At 31.1% G+C, this 17,636-nt stretch overlaps 1 pseudogene; it reads left to right on the top strand.

Moving 5' to 3' along the window:
* The first annotated feature begins 14,159 nt into the window (after positions 1-14,159).
* Positions 14,160-14,278, top strand: LOC120612626 (uncharacterized; annotated as a pseudogene).
* The last annotated feature ends 3,358 nt before the right edge of the window (positions 14,279-17,636 follow it).

Genomic DNA, 17,636 nt, shown 5'->3' with positions numbered 1-17,636 from the left:
ACAGAGATTAAAAGAGAGAGAGGTAGAGATAAAAGAGTGAGGTTTGTTGTGAGAGAAAGTATATGAACTGTGGAGTAAAGGATGAGAATAAAGATGCTTGATGGTTACAGAATGTAAGAGAATTGTGGCATGAGAAAAAATAGGGAAAGGGAATTTTCACAGTGTTGTAGATTATGAAGAAACTAAGAAAGCGAATTTCTGTTTAAATATCTTCTGGCTGCTGGATTGATTGTATTTCTTTGACTGTGAGACTGCTTTCTGACTAGCCAGCAAAGCCTCAAGGTTTAATTTGGGAGTTAAGTGCTTATATGTAAATCCACCAAATGTTTAGGGTACTTTTATAAAGTGTTAATTAGACTTTTAATTTCTTTTCTTACTGCTTTCACTTAATAAATTTCCATGAGATAAAGTATATTATTTTTAGGATGAGAAAATCAATAAGAGCTATATTTTAAAAGTCAGTCTTTAAATTGAAGCCCAGTATAGTGTAGAAAATTATAAAGCAATTAAAAACAAAAAGTGAGCGAGACATTCAAGTGGGAGTGGTCTGTCACCTTCTATTAGGCAAAAAAGTTCTTTTAAGCCTCATTTTCCACATCTATCAAATAAGAACATTAAATTGGATCAGTTATTTACTTTAGAGCTGTCTTCTGGGGAGATCTAGGACACAGAGGGTGGTGCTAGGGAGGTCAATAGAAAGATCCTCTATTATGGTAGAGTAATATTTATTCTTAAAGACATACAATGGCTTGAGGATATATTAAAAATATACATTTATATGGATCCTGACACATTTTAGCTATATGACCTTGAGAAAGACTCAACCTTTCTGAAAACTTACTATCCTTATCTATAAAATGCAGCTAATAATTTTAACTATCCTACAGGGTTGTTTGGAGATTACAAGAATTCACATATGTAAAGCACTTAGAAAAGAGAATGACGCATAGTAGACATCCTATAATTTCTTGTCATTATAATGTTTTTATAGATAATGATCCTCTGTAAACTAACAGCCAACTGTGAGACTATCTCAACAGAAAAGGGAATTCGTTGTGGTATGCAGTAATGAAAGGGATCTTCAAATAACACAGAGCTTGAGTTCTAAACTGGCTAGAAATCGAATGGATGAAAAGGAAAGCTATAGCATTTTATGAAGTGATATGAGCAAAAGTGACTCTTTTCTATTCTCTTTACTTTCTGTATTCGGAAATAATCAATCATTTTACCTGGTACCAACACTTTCCAAAATAATAACATTTACTCTTTCTTGTTAGGACTTTAAAAAATATCACATTCAATTGAGTGTTTCATGTCTAATGGTGTGTGAATAAACCCTGCGAAAGAAAATAATGAGTTGGATATTTATTGCCTAGTCTTAAACTAATTCTAGGAAATACAGAGTGGAGTCATAAAGACAATTGACTTTGTAAATTAGTGTCAAAAAAGTTGAGGCATTTAAGACAGTATATATGCACACAATTATATACTTTGCATATGCATATGTGTGCGTGTATATAAATACACACACACACACACACACACACACATAACATTTTTCTTATCTAAAGGATTCCTTCTCTCCCAAACCCTGGTAACCTCTAATCTACTTTCTATAGTTATGAATTTGCCTGTTCTAGATACATATTTTATATAAATGGATTACACAATATTTGTTCTTTCATGTCTGAGTTATTTCACTTAGCATAATGTTTTTAAGGACTATCTCTGTTATAGCGCGTATCAGAATTTTATTCATTTTATGGCTAAATAATATTATTATTATATATATATATATATATATATATATATGCCACATTTTGTTTATCCATTCATCTATTGATGAACACTGGGTTGTCTCAACTTTTTGGCTATAGTGTATAATGCCACCATGAACATTGACATACAAGTATCTGTTTGAGTCCCTGTTTTCAGTTCTCTTGGTTATATACCTAGAAGTGTAATTGCTATGTCATATGATAATTATATGCTTAACTATTTGAGGAACCACCAAACTTTCTTTAGCTGCTGCTCTCTTTTATATTTCTGCAAGGGTTCTAATTTCTTTACATGTCTATCTACAATTGTTTTGTTTCTTTGTTTTTTTTTTGTTTGTTGATAATAGCCATTCTAATGGATATGAAGTGGTATCTCATTTTGGTTTTGATTTGCATTTTCTTAGTGATTAGTTACATTGAGCATTCAGTGCTAACTGGCCACATGTATATCTGTAGAGAAATGTCTATTCAAGTCCTTTGTTCATTTTTTAATTGGGTTATTTGTCTTTTGTTGTTTAATTAACTATGGTCTGAACATTTGTGTCTCCCCCTAAAACCACATGTTGAAAACTAATTCCCAAAATGATTTTTGAAATAGGACTGCTGGGAGATGATGAGGTCATGAGGGTAGGGCCCTCATGAATGAGATTACTGCCCTTATAAAAGATACCCTAAAGAGGTCCAACACTCTTTCCTCAATGTCAGGACATGACAAAAAGACTACTTCTATGAACCAGAAAGGAGTTCTCACTGGAATCTGCCAGAGCCTTGATCTTGGACTTCTGAGCCTCCAGAACTATGAGAAGTAAATTTGTTCTTTAAGTCAACCAGTCTATGGTGTTTTGCTATAGTAATCTGAATGGAGTAAGACAGAGTTGTAGTTCTTTATATATTCTGAATATAAACCTTTCTCAGATATATGATTTGCAAATATTTTATCCCATTTTGTTCTTTGTCTTTATACTTTGTTGATAATGTCCTTTGGTGAATAAAAGTTTTTAATTTTGGTGAAATTCAATTTACCTATTTTTTCCTTTGTTCCTTGGGCTTTTGGTATCATATCTAAGAATTTATTATCAAATTAGTGGACATAAGATTTACCCATATATTTTCCTCTAAGAGTTTCGTGATTTTAGCTGATATATTTAGATCATTAATCCATTTTGAGTTAAGGGCTCCAACTTCATTCTACTTCATGTGGAAATCCAGTTGCCCAGCATCTCTCTTTTGGGAAAATATTCTTCCCCATTGAGTGGACTTGGAATCCTTGTCAAAAATCAATTGGCCATAGATGTAAGGATTTATTTCTGAGCTTCTCAGTTATATTCTAGTGGCTTATATATCCACTTTTTTGCCAGTACCACACTTTGTGATTATAGTAGCTGTGCTATAACTTTTGAAATTGGTAAGTTTAAGTCCTCCAACTTTGTTTTTGGTTTTCAAAAATCTTTTTGGCTATTAGGGCTCTTTGCAATTCAATATAAATTTGAGCATTAGCTTTTCCATTTCTGCAAAAATGGCTTTTGAAATTTTGATAGGGTGTATTGAATCTGAAGATTGTTTTGAGTAGTATTGATATTTTAATATAAAATTAATTATTTCTATCCACGAACATGCATGCATGTCTTACTTATCCAGGTCGTTAAATTTTTTCAGCTGCACTTTGTAGTTTTTAGTGTACAATCTTTCACTTTCTTGGTTAAATTTATTCCTTGGTATTTTGTACTTTTTAAGGTACTACTGTAAATGCAATTGTTTTCATAATTTATTTTTCAAATGTTCATTACTGTTTTATAAAAACACAGCTGATTTTTGTGTCCTGACCTTTACCATGAAACTTTGCTCAGTTTGTTTATAATCTTAAACACTTTTTTTTCTTGGTTCCTTGGAATTTTCTATATGAAGGATTACATATCTGTGAATACAGATAGTTTACTTCTTTTCCATCTTATTTCTTCTTCTTGTCTTATTATTTTGGCTAGAACTTCCAGTACAATGTCAAATAACAGTGATGAAGGAAGTATCTTTGGGAGAAGGCTTTTGGTTTTTCTTCATTGAGCATGATGTTAACTGTGGGTATTTCATAAATGCCCTTTATCATGTTGAGGAAATTCCTATCTAGTCCTAGTTTTCTGAGTGTTTTTATCATGAAAGGATATTAGATTCATCAAATGTTCTTTTCTGCGTCAATTGAGATGATTATTTCTTTCACATTACAGAGGTTGACTTTCTTATATTGAACTACCCTTGCTTTCTTGAGATAAAACCCACTTGATCATGATGTATATTCCTTTCAATATACTTTTAGATTTGGTCTGATAATATTTGCTGAGGATTTTGCATCTATATCCATAAGAGATATTATATTGTTCTGTGATTTTCTTTTCTTGTGACTTTTTATCTGGCTTTGATATTAGGGTATTGCTAATCTCATAGAAAGAATTTTAAAGTAACTCCCCATCTATTTTTTTTTTTGAAGAGTTTAAAAAGGATTGGTATTAATTCTTTAGATGTTTTGTAGAATTCACCAGTGAAGACATCTGAGTCTCCACTTTTCTTGTTAAGATTTATGTTACTGATTCAGTCTCTTTACTTGTTATAGATTTACTTGTTATATAGTTCTATTAAGATTTTTCTTTTTTATGTTTCCTTTCTATTCAGTTTAGGTAATTTGTATATTTCTAGGAATTTATAAATTTATCTAAATTATCTATTTGTTGACATGTAGCTGTTCATAGCATTCTTTTAATATCCTTTCTATTTCTATAAGGTTAGTAATAATGTCTCATCACATTCATTTCAGAATTCAGTTATTTTTGCCTCCCTCATTTTAATTTGTCAGACTAGCTAAAGGTTTATTAATTGTGTTCATCTTTTCAAAGAATCAACTATCAGGTTAATTTATCTTATTGTGTTTATATTCTCTATTTTATTTATTAACACTCTAATCTTTATATTTTTGAGAGCTTTGTGTTTAGTGTTCTCTTCTAGTTATTAGTTGGTTTTTTTTCTGTAGTGCTTTGAGATGTAAAGTTCTTTTTTCTGATCTTTTCAGCTGTAAAGTAAGGTTGGTAGTTTGAAGACTTTCTTACTTTTTATATAGGTATTTGCAGCTATAATCTTCCTACTGAGCACTGCCAATATTACAGCCAATATGTTTTTATATGTTGTGCCGCATTTTAATTATCTATAAGTATTTTTCTAATTTCCCTTGTAATTGTCATTGAGCCCACTGGTAGTTTAAGAATATGTTAATATCCACATATATGTGAATTTTTCAGTTTCCTTTTGTTATTGATTTCTAGCTTCATTTTATTGTGAACAGAGAGAATTCTTTATATGATTTCATGCTTTTTTTAATTTAATAGGAGTTGTTTTGGTGTAGTGTATGATATATCCTGGGGAATATTCCATGTGCATTTGAAAAGAAAGTGTAGTCTGCTATTGTTTTATGAACTGTTTTATATATGTCTGTTAGGTCTGGTTGTATTATAGTGTTGTTCAGCTCTCTATTTCTTTCTTTTGTGTGTATGTGAAGCTGTTTCCTCTTTTTTTACCCCTAGCTTTTCTGAGATATAATTTATGTAAAACACTATATGAGTTTAAGTTGTGCAGTGTGTTGATTTTAATACATTACATATTGCAAAATGGCTACCACCATAGCCTTAGCTCACACCTCCATCATATCACATGATTTCAGTTTCTTTTCTATGGTGAAAACATTAAAGAGCCACTCTCATAGCAACTTTCAAGTGTGTAATACAATATCATGAACTATAATTACCATGTTGTACATTAGATCTCAAGAATGTATTCACTTTCTAACTGGAAATTTGTATTCTTTGATCAACATCTTCCCATTTCCCCCACCCTCCTCTCTATCCCCTAGCCTCTGGGAAACACCGTTATACTTTCAGTGATATCATATAATATTTGTGTCTTTTGTCCCATGAGTCTGTTGTTTGTTCACTCTAAAGCAATTTTGAGTAATACCTGCCACTTTTCCAGTCTGAGTTCTGAGTTACGTAAAGCAGAGACAGACACCTTGTGCCAATCCTTCATATATCCCCTAAACAGGTCAGAACAGACTTTCACAATAACATGTGAATAAGGTCTGCTCTGCTCTCTCAAACTGGAGACCAAGGTCCCACATTGGGAACATGGGCTGATGCCACTTCAAGACTGCTTCACCAAGGAAGTGGTATGATAAAAGCAAGTAAAAATGCTACAGAGTTTTCTTGATATTTTCAACTTGCTTTATTCTTGATTCAACTTCACTAAATTGCTATAAACCTTGGCTATTTTCCAGAGTTTGGCAAAGCTGTTTTTGACATTTTATGCTTGTTTTCAGTCTTTCCGTGAATAGATGAGAGCTTGGAGCTGCCTGCCACACCATTTTGCTGACATTACTCTGAGACATCACCAAATGTATTTTAAATATTTTCCCCCTGTTCTTCATGCCTAAACTCTCATGGGTGAAGTTTCAATGTCATATTAGGCCTCTTGTATTACTATGCTGTAGAGACTCTGAAGATTCAGTGGTCAGAAGAGTGAAAAATCTACATGATCTTAACATGATCTAGGGTGGCTTCTGGAAGAAACAGCTACAGCACAGAGCCTTGAAGGTTGAGTAGCATTTAGACAGATGACATTGGCTAGAAATGTATTCTGCATCAAGACTCTGATTTATTCAAAATGTTGTTGGTAATATGCAAGAATTCTATAGAAATAGTGAACTAATTAGTCTGCTTAGAGCAGAAGATTTATTTATGGGAAAAAGATAATAAAATAAATAAATCTAATGCATATGTAACCTGTGCTTCAGCAACATGATTTCAAAACCCCAGGCTTTTATAACTGCTTCATTTCACCTACATCACCTGAGCTGGAGGGTAAAATAACATCAAATAGGACTCAGGAAATCTGCAAGTTTAAAGACTTTGAGTTTAGATAAATTAATGATGCCATACTTTTGTGATTTCCCTTTTTCTGTATAATAACTAGTGCAGCTATCATCTTCAGTCTTATAATTTATATGTCATTTGCCTTTAAATCCCTCATTTTGCTTTGCTGTTTAAAAAAGAACTTAAAATTCATTATACTCATAAATACTGAAATTTCAAAAGAAAAGAAAAATGCTGTTTTTCTTTTATAAACAAATTAAATTATGAATTTTAGAAATAGTAATTCTATTTTGTTTCACAGATGATATAAAGTCATTTTTAATAAGTCATTCACTATAGGAAAATACAGATAGACCTAGAAAATTATACAAAAGAAGATGATAGCTCAAACATATAAAAACTGGAAAGAAATATTTAGTAACATAATGATTTGAACATTGAAACTAAATACCAAAAAATGTTTACACTTGCATAATCATTTCATATTTTATGTATATTTTTCTTCAACAAATATTTAGCTAGTGCAGAGTTGAATTTGATGTCAAAATTGGGCCTAGAATTGAGTTCTTTTGGTTGACAATATCATTTTAGCAGATTCAAGTCAAGGACAGAATTGGATTTAGGGCAGAAGAGCACATTTTCAGTATGACAATTATTTTTATACTTGACTTATTAAAATGCCTTGTTTTTACAATATATATTAGTTTTGTAGGGCTGCTATAACCAAACATTTACTGCAGCCTGGGTGGCATAAATAACAGAAATTCTTTTTCTCACAGTTCTGGGAGCTAGATGTCTGAGATCAAGCTGTCAGCAGTGTTGATTTCTTCTGAGGCCATTCTTCCAAGATTTAGATGGCCATCTTCTCCCTGCATCTTCACATGGTCTTCCCTCTGTACATGTGTCTCCTCCTCTTGTGAGAACTCCAGTCATATTAGATTAGGGCCCACTGAATGATTTCATTTCAACTTTATCATCTCTTTAAAGACTCTGTCCAAATAGAATCACATTCTGAGATACTGCAGATTAAGACTTCAGAATATGAATTTGGAGGAATACAATTTAGTCCATAATATAATCTTTCTCTCAAACACATTTTTTGCTTCTTTTAAAAAGAATTGTGAAAAATATGGTTCATGGTACCGTATTTTGGTACATAATTTCCTACAAATTTATGTAATTATTTTGATTGAGTTTAAAGTTAGCCTTATCTCACTGTGATAAGACAGAAATAATTCAGGATATATATCATGTTTATCTTCTAGACCCATTTATATACAATTTCATTGACCTACATAATAACAAGATTAAAATATTTTCATTATTTGTTATATCATTACCATTTGAACTACAGCAAATATCTTTATGACTTCTAAAAATTTGAAAATCTTGAAATACTACATTATATTCTTAAGATCTTGGTTTATAAATATGCTACTATTACTATATATTTTTCAGCAATTTATTATTCTTTCTTTTCAACATGAGTTCAGAACATATTAATACAAAATGTTTGGATGAATAAGTTATAAAGTTGGTCACTATTATGAGCTAGGTTTATATATAAGGGACCCTGGGAGAAAATACCACTTTATTTCACTGACTTAATTTCTATTAAAAGAGTTTTAAGAACATGGATAATTTTGAGTTACAGTGGCTTATTAATATTATACAAGGGTGAAAATAGGCTAAATATTGACTCATTCAGCAATAAGAGAAATTTCAATTCACTTCTTGAGTAGCATCCTGTATCCTGGCATTACTATTCCTCATAAACAGACTTTTTAAAATTGCTCAGAATGTAAATAAAATGATTTAACATCATTGGCTAAGTAACTATGTAAACTGGCCTGGGCTTGTACTTAATTCTCTCTCTCTCTTTTTTTTTTTTTCTGAATAAATGATTTAAGTTAAGGAAAATAAAACATTACTAATTCATTCATTTGCAGAATGGTAGGCCCCTGAATGGAAATAAAAATAAAACTTAATTTTTAAAATTTGTTCTTGGTGTTGCCCATTGTTTTGAAGAGGAGAGAATCAATACTACTAAACATCTGATTAAGAAATATTTTGTTAAACCTTGAGAGTTTAAATCTGAATTTGTCATAAATCTAAGTATATTAAAAAAAATCTCCATTTATTATTTTAGTTTATTTATCATGTTCTTTCCCCGTCTTTAACCCCAATCAACTTAATTCCAAAACCTGGAAGAAATGGTTGAGATAGTCAAGCTGACCCTGAGATTGTTATTCTTCAGATCTTTTTTCCTCCTCACTCTCCTCTGCTCTGACTTTCAGGGGTGCAGATCCCTGTGGACTGTGTTTCCCAGGTTCCAGTGTCACTTGTTTCTGGGTGGGTTTGGCTAACGGGGAGCATTGTCAAAAGACAGAGTGGGCAAGGGAGAGTGGTGAGGGAGGTGGATATTTTGTTGGAGATTGCTGTTGAGGGTAGCTTCTCTGGCATAGCTCCAGTCTGGCCATGCTTCCCTTCTTCTCTGGACCAGCTCACATTATTCTTGCCTGACATCCAGTGATCTGGCTCCTAGGATCCTCTGTGCCCTCCATTCCAGATAGTTGTAGTTTCCTCTGGGACTGATTTCTGAGTCAGTCTCTTGCTCCCTATTAGGCATGTAGGTCTTTCATCATTCAGTGACCAACTACTTCCCTGAATCCATTTTCCTCTGTTTTAAACACTTGAAGTTGTTTCTATATTCTTATTTAGATTCTGACTGAGTAAAAGATGTTTTATTTTTTTAGAATTTGTAAAAGTTATTATTCTCTGGGTTTTTTTTTTTTTGGTGTATGTGTGTTTATTTATTCAAAAACGTTTTCTGCTTGATTCCAACATTTCAACATGATAAAATTTATACTTTTCTGTTAGAAATTTTTTTAAAGCACACATCTCACTTTAATATTTTCATTTATTAGACTTTATAGTTTTCTAGTATATTCAAATACATTCTAGTTCTTTTTTTTATTTGGGAACAACATGAAAATTTTAGTACGTATATTGCAAAGTCACTTCATGTGAGATTATTATATAAAAAAAAGAGGAGGAATGAGATTAAAGATTAGTAAACAAAGGTATGAAACAGTCTAAAATAGATATTGTTCCAGGAAAGCATTAAATGGAATACAGAAAGTAACAGAAATTAAATTGAGGACTTTAGGATAATAATTCTGGGTCTCTTAGGAAAGAAAAAGTTGAGAAATAATTAAAGAAAATTGTGTAGTAAGAAAGATAGGAATTACCAATTAAAAGACACAAAATCAGGTCTATAATGAATATTCGGAGAGAGGATACACGCAAAGGGTAAAAAAAACAGGCTCTGGTAAAGAAACTGTTAGCCTGCTGCTAGATATTAACCCCTCCCCTGCTGTTTTCTTGAGCAAAACCTTGGTTATGTTTATCAGTGCAAGTTCCCAACTAAATAACCACTTTTTCAGACTCCTTTTCAGCTGTAATTATCTATGTAACCAACTTCTAAGCAGCAAGACATGTGAAAAGGTTGCATGTGAAATTCTTTTTTTCCTTATTAAATGACAGTTGGTGCAATACCTGTCTCCTTCTTCCTGTCTTACAAATAAACGTGATGCTTGAAACTAGAGCAACAGTTTTGTTACTGTGAGATAAGAAGTATGAGAAAGCTATCCCTCTAAGATTGGTAGATTAGCCATATAGAAGAACAGTAAAATACTGGGTACCTGGTAGGATTTTTGATGAGCCAAATAAAAAGTAGCAACTTCCTTTCTCCCAGAATTTTTGGTTGTGAGGACAAATAGACACTTGTTTGTATAAGCTATTGTCAATCAGTTTTGTTTGTTTGTTTGTTTTATATAGTGGAATGTATTCCTAACAGATGGAATATTGCATTGTGCACATTATCAAAAACAAAGTTAAAAAAAAAAAAAGCACAATATATTTTTCTTCCACGATAGGTAGGAAGTGGCTAGTATTTGTAGGGCCAATGTGTCTGTAATTAACTTGGCCTTTCCTCCATGACTGCAAGATGTCTGCTGAGGCTCCAATCACTACTGAAGCATCAGAGCTAGAGAAAGAAGCAAATGCAGAGAAAACGATGTTAGTATGTCTTACCTTTTTTTTCCTAAGAAAAATAATGTTTTTCTGATGACTACCACTGCTTTCATTTGTTTTCAGTAGGCCTTAAGTCCACCCTTTGTGTGAGGAAAGTGAGAAACTGGGATGTGATTACTGTGATTGGTTTACATTTTGTCACACTAAAACTAAATCACTATTCTGTTTTCAAGGACAAAGTAGAATGGCTATTGTTAAGATAGATAAAAGTGTCTGTAAAAAAACATTTAATAAAGCAAAGGAAATCTAAAGTCTTTTACTTTCTTTATAACATTTGACAGATAAGAAGTAAACAACTGTCGAGTCTACTATAATATGCTAAACCAGAAATTATAAACAAAATGGATCTGAGGAAAGAATGGATAAGCAGAATAATACTTAAATTAAGCACATCAACAAGATTTTTTTAAAAAATAAAGAGAATAAAGTATAAATATAGTGTATTGTATATAATCTCATTTCAGTACTTTTTCAAAGAAATTAGTAAATGAAATTTCCTTCTTTTCTCTGACAAAGGAGAGAGGACAAGAATTCAGATATTTAATATTTAATGTATTTTAATTATTTCATATTTTATAAGTACTTGCTAACTTGCTAGTAAAAATAAAGTCACTAATAAATGTACAAATAAATGGACACAAATCGATTATTTCCAAAAATGTTGAATAAGAAAAATATCCAATGAGATAAATAATGTTTTCTTAATAGTTGGGATGATTAGCCCTGATATTTTCAATTTTATTCAGCAAAAGAATAGCACAAAAATACAAACAAATAACAGTTTTTCAAATTTATTTCAGCTTTTGAATGTACTCTCTGATATAAAAATAGTCAGATTTGAATATAGTTAATCAGCTTCAATATAAATTGTGAGATTACAGATATTGATCATGAAAACTATAGATATTCTATAAATATCTTACATTGTTATTATGCTTCATAAAAATTATTTATTGTACATTTTATATTCATTTTGGTTATCTTTATTTTACATGTGAGAAAACTAAATGCAAAGATGCCCAATAACTCATCTATTGATCACAGGTATCAGGAGCACAGATAAAAGCATTCTTTCTCAGTTTTTAAAATTTACTTTGAAACTTTAACCACCTATAGTTCAGGAACCAGAGATTTTTGACTCTTTCAATAAAAGTCATCATTTGAAAAGGAGACTATTCTGACTCATTATTATACAGATGACGTAACAAATGTAATTTCTATATGGTTTAGAAACAAGAACATAATTTATTTAATTGAAAGAAAGGACTGTTTAACTGAAAGAAAGGACTATTTCTTCTCTTGCTAAAATTTATTATTTCGCAGCCAAGAAATACTTATAAGAGATATTGTAATTTAATGAGGATATATTCTGTACTAAAGTTACAAAATTCAGATTTTATTTTTGTTATTTTTTGTAAATTATTTGACTCTATTTTAACAAAGAGGGATTTTTTAACTTTTATAACTTCTATTAGACAGATGAGAATGAGATTCAGTGGATTAAGAAAGAGTTTGGAATAAAAGAAAACTTTTGAAATTAATATATTTGATTTGTCTAAAGAATTTAAGAAAACGAGTATATACCTTTACACAATTTAATAAGCTCATTGATTCATTATAATAAAATATTTAAGAATACATTTATGGTAAATTTTAAGAGTACTTCTTTTTGTAACCTAAAAATATAATGAATATGGCATTTTAGGTACAATGACTTTTCATAACTCTCTGGATTAAATTAAGATTGTTACCATTACACAAGAGATATATCATAAAATGTAGAATTTTAGAATTGCAGGAAATTATTGAAACATTTTATTCTATAGTGTGAAATTGTGGCCCAATTAGATTAAATGATTTATTCAAGTCCTCAGAGCTATTTAATGAAATCCAGCACAGAAGGTAGCTCTCCTGACCACAAAAAGGCAAAAGTTCACCTAGTATTTTTGGGTTTCGATAATACCTGGTATTTCATCTACAATATCTATCCAGCATAAGAACTGTGAAGGATGCATGCTAATCAATTCAATATAGAAGTTCTATTGTAAATTCAGGGGGAATATTTTAGCATACTTTATGCGCACACACAGGTATGCACACATTCTTAACAATTCAGAATTAAAATTGGAAAAGTATTATTTTTGAAATAATATTAAAGTTTCAATAGATGTTTATTCTCCACATTTTTTTTTTATTCTGCTATGTGACTGGAAAAATTCTCATTATCTGAAATTGCAGAGAGTGTGTTTCTTAGTCTGGTTGGGGCTTATTTAACTAAATAACACAGATTAGGTGGCTTAAAAATAACAAATTTATTTCTCACAGTTCTGGAGCTTGGGATGTTCAGAGTCATGGCAGCAGCATGGTAGTTATGGTGAGGGCTGTCTTCCTGGTTGATAGTAGGTGGCATCTTGCTCTGTCCTCACATGGTAGAAAGGGCTAGTGATCTCTGTGCAGTCCCTTTCATGTGAATACTAATCTCATTCATGAAGTTTCCATCCCTATAAACTAAACACCTCCCAAAGACCCCACCTCCTAATATCATCATCTTTGGGGTTATGATTTCAAAATATGATTTTTTTGATATTCAAACCATAGCAGTTTGTTTATATGTCAGAGGCTTTTTAATCATCTGGATTGAATCATCTATATTGTACAGAGGAGAATGTTTTATATTCCATGTTTAGGCATACTCTTGGTGTAACCTTTAACCATGAGTATCCTGGCACTCCTAATCCCTGCATTGTTCAAGGGTCAACTATATTGCATTTTCATTGTTCCAACAGAATTAGATATTCTGCTGGACTGTAAAGGTTGTTTGTTTCTATCATTGTAGGCAAGACTTCTATGCTTTTTAAAATAAATTCCAGCTTTGTTCTCTTAATTATCTTATAAGTAGATTTGATTTTCCTTTAATTTTCTAAAACTGTCATTCTTCATCTAATTCCTTATACTAACTAATATGATATAACTTCCTTTCTAAGCCCCTTTATTGAATTAAGACTCTTTATTAATTTAAATACCAGTCTTTGGATATTTCAAACCTTAAACATAGAAGAGAATGTTATCAATTTATTAGTAGTCCAAATTCCAGCTAAAGATGCTGCCACTTATTTAGCAAACTAGATAAAAATTAGCTAAAGAGAAGACTCATTTTAATTAAAGCTGTCTAGCTAAAATGAAAGTATTCATGCACGGTTATTTTCTTGAACACAAATTCCTTATAACATATCATTCATCTGTAGCTCATACTTATAGAGGCATTGTTGATCTTTAATGTCTATAAATGTATTCTGTGTAGCTATAAATCAAAGAAAAATTATACCAGTGATCACTGCTCTGGATATGTATAAGATATTCTTATATCAGAAAAATTAAAAGAGTCTACGGCCATGCTACCCTATACAAGCCTGATCCCGTCTGATCTCCGAAGCTAAGCAGGGTCGGGCCCGGTTAGTACTTAGATGTGAGACCACCTAAGAAGATCAGGAGCTGTAGGCATAAAAAAAATAAATAAATAAAAGATAATTAACAAATAGGCTAATATTTAGAAGACTATAGATAGAAAATAGAGTTATTTCCAGATGTGTTAAGCAAAGTGTCATGAACATAAAATTATTTATCTCAACTGCTAATTGGTGATTATAGAGACAGTTAAAATTACTTGGTAAACTATAAATAAGTATAAACATATGAGCACAACATAAGATGGTATGAAATTAGAATATAGTACCATGACAAGCATCTACTTCTGAGGGAAGTAGAAAACTAAGATTCTTAGTAAGTTTTAGCCTAATATTTTATCTAATTTTAATGCTTTATATTCAAATTATATCTTGAGAGGAAATTTTAAATATTTAATGGATAGTAATATGGAAAAATAGCAGAATTATTCTGTGGTGTTCCAAAGGTAGACATTATATTATGCATTTGAATAAAGATCAGATTTTGATTCAAGAGGAGTACATTTATTAAAGCTGCTAACAATTTTATAAAAAGGAGCTAAAGCCCTGCGATTGGAGCATAGAGCATAGGGGACCATACTTTAGCACACATAAACCAATAAATTGTTTAAATAAGTTTGCTAGATAATTAAAAGTCATGCATATATTTTCAAAAGCATAATGTAGAAGTTCTGAATAGGCTATAATCCATCAAGAAATAACAAAGTAAATTAGGTACAACAGAAAGGCCACAGTATAAAAAAATGCAAATAAACTTTAAGCAATGTTAATTAATACAAGTGCAGTAAAAGTAATAATTACACTGAATTAGCTTAGATATAACAACATATTAAAAGAGACACATTGGTAAACTAAATATCCAAGGTTAGAATAATCAGGATGATGAGGAACTAGAAATAATATCATTTGCGAAGTCAATGTGTTAATTGAGAAAGATGACCTTAACAAAGAGAACATTATGAAATATTTACTTTCTGACTTCAAATTTTTGTTAGTCACTTAAATGGTAGGATTATTTTTATAATATTATGTATAAACAAAAACAAGGATCAAAAGATGAACTGCAGGGAAATAATCTTTGACACAATAAAGGAAGAATTATGTAATATTTTTGACAGTGGAATATGATCCTTTTGAATTAATATTTTCACATCATTAGAAAAGTACATTGAAGCTTATGTTCTTCAGTCAATGTTGGGAGCAGTGTGGGAATTTTGTTCGAACTGATTATATCATATATAATCTCAAAGGCCCCATGGATTACCCTAGAGTCAATTTTAATTGTAAGCAAAAAGTTTTCCTATTACTCATTTTCATTATAAAAACTCAAGGACATTTTGCTCAGGAGTAGAAAATTAAGTTTTCGTGATAAATGCAATGTATATACCTTCTATATGTCAATTGAATATCCTAGTATAAATACCTAAGATAACTAACACATTTTGGAATGCAAATTGATCAAATATTTAAATGGAAAATTATGCAAAATTTGAAAAAGAAAATATTTATGAGAAGAGCTGAGAAATCTTTTATTACTATGACCAAGCCCCCATCAGTAACTGAAAACATAAATAAACTTACTACATAATAAAAACTACATAAAAAAATAATACCATAAGTAAAAGATGTTAAAACACTGAGAAAAATAAAATAACAAAAGACCAATATCATTAATATATAAAGATCTCCAAAATTTGAAATGAAGAAATACTAACCCAATAGAAAAAAGGGAAAGAGATGAATCAACAATTCAAAATAAAAGCAAATTGCTCTGCAATTATTAAAAAGTGCTCAATATTGCTCATTATAAGTGAAATGCAAATTAAATCTAAATAGTTAGGAGGGAACTTTTTAGGCAGATAAAAATATTCTATCCTTAGGTAGTCCTTATGTGAGTATGTACATTTTTTAAAAGTACACTTGAAACTTGTGCATTCTACTCTGTATAATTAAACCTCAATTAAGAGCAAACAAAACAAAATAGCAAAACTATTTGGTGAAGGATTTTTCATAGTTTGGGACAACAAAGTATTGAATCACCAAACCAAAATTACCTGAATCATAAATATTAGCCAGTACCAAACTTTATTAATATTTCAAAATATACAGGCCATCTTGAGGCTTGTAAAGCATTCTTTTTATGAGAAAGAAGTCCAAGACTATTAACAAAGCACCTAAAGATTCATTACAATGCATTTTGGATCAGATTTAACATGCTATATTTAAGCAATACATCAGAATATTTCCTTCACAGAGAGAGATGTTTTAGTTATGGAACATCCCTCTGTCATTATCTTACTAAATAGTCTACTTGCATGAAAGTCTCTAGCCAACATTCCTCACTAGTCAATACATTTCCTATGAATTCTGCCAGTGACATTTCATGAAAAAGATTTCCTATTATTTTTCTGTTAGTAAATATCATTTATGTGCACTCCCAGATATTTGTTTGGTGACATGTTTACAAGGTAATCTGAACAGTCATTCCATTTACTTGGGAATTCTGGAAGAGAGAAGGCATGCTAACTAATTCTTTTCTAACTAGTTCGCTTTCTGATCTCAGGCAATATCTCCTTGCAGCAGACTTCTCAGGTATCTTTTAATTACTTTAAAGCATTTCTGCAGTATTTTATACAAAATAATAAGACACATAATGCCCAGAAAACTACTGGGATCAATATTATTTTTATATAAACGTGAATTAAAATGGAATCTTTTTTGGTGTATACCTCTATGGGTTTTAATGTAAGTATAGATTTATGTAACCACTATCACTGTCAGGATACAGAATGTTGTATTACCCCCGAAAACTGCCTCATGTTGCCCCTTCTTGACATACCTACTCCCATTCCTACCTCTGGCAACTAACACTATAGTTTTTGTCTTTCCCAGAATACCATATTAATGGAATCATATATATGGAACCTTTTGAAGCTGGCTTCTCTCACTCAGCATAGTATCTTTGAAATTGACCCAAGTTGTTCCTTGTGCGAATATTTTGTTCTTTTCTATTGCTGAGAAGTATTCCATAGTAGGGATATTCTTCTGTTTGTTTATCCATTCAACTTTTCAGGACATTTGGATCATTCTCAATTTGGGGTAATTATGAATGGAGCTGCTATTAATACTAGTATGCTATTAAACATGCTATTTCCATTCCTCTGTTGAGTTTCTTTATTCAAAAATTTCTCTCCAGTACTCAAGATGTGACAAACTGTTCCTAGTTTTTAAGATTATTTGATGTCTTTTCATAATGAAACTCTTTCAAACCACAACTCAATAACAGGTAGCAATTGTCTCTGGAGTAATCTGTAAAGCAGCATTTATATCCCAAACCCCAGAAGTCTTCTCCCTTAGCAGCATTCTGGTGTTGTTAGTGACTCGAGTCTACATGC

This window comes from Pteropus medius, unplaced genomic scaffold (genome assembly GCF_902729225.1).
Source record: "Pteropus medius unplaced genomic scaffold, Ma_sr-lr_union100, whole genome shotgun sequence".
In the NCBI taxonomy this organism is placed as follows: Eukaryota; Metazoa; Chordata; class Mammalia; order Chiroptera; family Pteropodidae; genus Pteropus; species Pteropus medius.
The sequence above is the reverse complement of the archived record's forward strand: the minus strand, read 5'-3'. Positions and strand labels throughout refer to the sequence as shown.